Genomic DNA, 2,448 nt, shown 5'->3' on the forward strand with positions numbered 1-2,448 from the left:
TTGTTGAACCATATAAGGAGACAATTTGTGTTGTAAATGTTTTCTTTTGTGAGAGAGTGTTTTTGGGGTACGGGGTTATACTCGGGTTGCACGATCGGAGTAGATCGTGGGGGTTTTCTTTGTAATCGAGTTTGGTTATAAAGAAAATATTAATAAGAGAGAGGGTGGACGTAGACCTTTAGAGAGTAGGTCGAACCACGTTAAAAATCGTGTGTCTCTTGCTTTCTTTTATTTCGTTTGCCTTTGATTTTATTTGTTTTCTTTTTTGGTTCACGCATTTGTTCAAACAAACAATACAGCACAACTCTGATTGTTTGAACAGCCACCGAGACTGTTCAATTGCCCTGTGTATTGTTTCTGAAGAAAATTCGTGAACGACCTTTTGCCTTAATTTCGTCTTAATTTTAAAAAGGGTACTTAATTCACCCCCTCCCCCACTTAAGTACCGGATCAATAAACTCAACACCCAAGTTGCTTCCTCAACGCTGTGGTTGGACCATAAAACCTTTAGCAACACTGTATCCGTAGTTCTAGTCTTACGAACCTTGCGATCTAGGATCTCTTTTGGCACCTCAAAGTGAGACAAAGATTCATCCAACTCAATGTTCTTAACCTCGAGCACATGATAAGGGTCACTCACATACCTCTGTAGTTGAGACACATGAAACAGATTATGTACAAGATCCAAAGCCGGTGGAAAAGCTAACCGATAAGCAACCTCTCCCACTCGATCCAAAATCTCATAAGCGCCAATGAACTTCTGGCTCAGTTTCCCTTTCTTACCAAACCGCATCACCCCACGCATAGGTGACACTTTCAAAAGAACCTTATCCCTAACTTGGAACTCAATGTCCCACCGGTACAAATCCGCATAACTCTTTTGTCGACCCTGAGCCGCTTTCCTCTTTTGCCGAATCAACTTTACTTGTTCAACCATATCCTGTACCATCTGCGGTCCTAAAACCACTGCCTCTGTGCTATCATCTCAGCAAATCGGACTCCAGCATCTCCTCCCATACAATGCCTCAAACGGAGCCATCCCAATACTTGTATGGCAGCTGTTGTTGTAAGAAAACTCTATCAGATCCAATCTATCTTCCCAGCTACCATCAAACTCCTTCACACAAGCCCTTAACATGTCTTCTACGGTCTTGATTGTTCTCTCTATCTGCCCATCTGTCGCAAGATGAAATGCAGTACTCATCTTCAAAGTAGTCCCCATCAACTCCTGTAACTCTTGCCAAAACCGAGAAATGAACCTCGCATCTCGATCTGACACAATGTCCTTTGGCACCCCATGTAACCTCACTACATTCTTATTCTATCCATTTGCCAACTGCACCTTACTCCACATATCTTTCGTGGGAATAAAATGAGCTGACTTCGTCAAGCGATCAACGATCGCCCAAATCATGTTAATACCTTGTTGAGTCCGGGGTAATCCCATAATGAAATCCATGGAGATAGATTCCCATTTCCACTCAGGTACCTCTAGAGACTGAATCATACCTTGCGGTCTTCGCTGTTCCCCTTTGACTTTATGGCAAGTCAAGCATCGAGCCACAAATTCAGCTATTTCCCTCTTCATCCTAGGGCACCAGAACGTCTTCTTAAGATCCTTATAAATCTTTTCACCACCTGGATGCACTGAATAAGGAGTGCAAAGAGCCTATGTCATGATTATCTTTTTCAACTCCCCATCCTTAGGCACACACTATCTCCCATCAAATCAAACACTCCTATCAGAATGAATAGAGAACCGAGACACCGTCCCCTTCTTTATTCCAGCCCTCCACTCCCGGATCTTAGGATCAAGAGCCTGTTTCCTGCGAATATCATCATAAAGATCTGGTTCAACTGTTAAGTCTCCCCTATTATCCCCCTTCTGGATCACATAAATTCCCATTTTGGTCACCTCATCCTTTAACCTCATCAGTGACATAACTGTGCATAAAGAATGTACACTCTTCCTACTCAACGCATCGGCCACAACATAAGCTTTCCCTTCATGGTATATAATATCCATGTCATAGTCTCCAATGAGCTCCATCTACCTCCTCTGTCTCATGTTCAATTCTTTCTGAGTAAAGATGTACTTTAAACTCTTGTGATTAGAAAACACCTTAAAGGTCGCCCCATATAGATAGTGTCTTCAAATCTTGAGTGCAAAAACAACTGCACCCAACTCTAGATCATGCGTCGAATAGTTCTCCTCATAAGACTTCAATTGCTTAGAAGCATAGGCACTGACTTTCCCGTTCTGCATTAACACACAACCCAACCCGTTCTTCGAAACATTTGTATACACCTCGAAATTCTCACTCCCTTCAGATAAAGCCAAGACTGGAGCTGTGGTCAAATGCTCCTTTAATAACACCATCTCACAACTTCCATCCCAATAAACCTGTTCTCTTTCCTCATCAAAGTAGTCATATGTCTTGCAATCTT

Source organism: Silene latifolia, chromosome X (genome assembly GCF_048544455.1).
Source record: "Silene latifolia isolate original U9 population chromosome X, ASM4854445v1, whole genome shotgun sequence".
In the NCBI taxonomy this organism is placed as follows: domain Eukaryota; kingdom Viridiplantae; phylum Streptophyta; class Magnoliopsida; order Caryophyllales; family Caryophyllaceae; genus Silene; species Silene latifolia.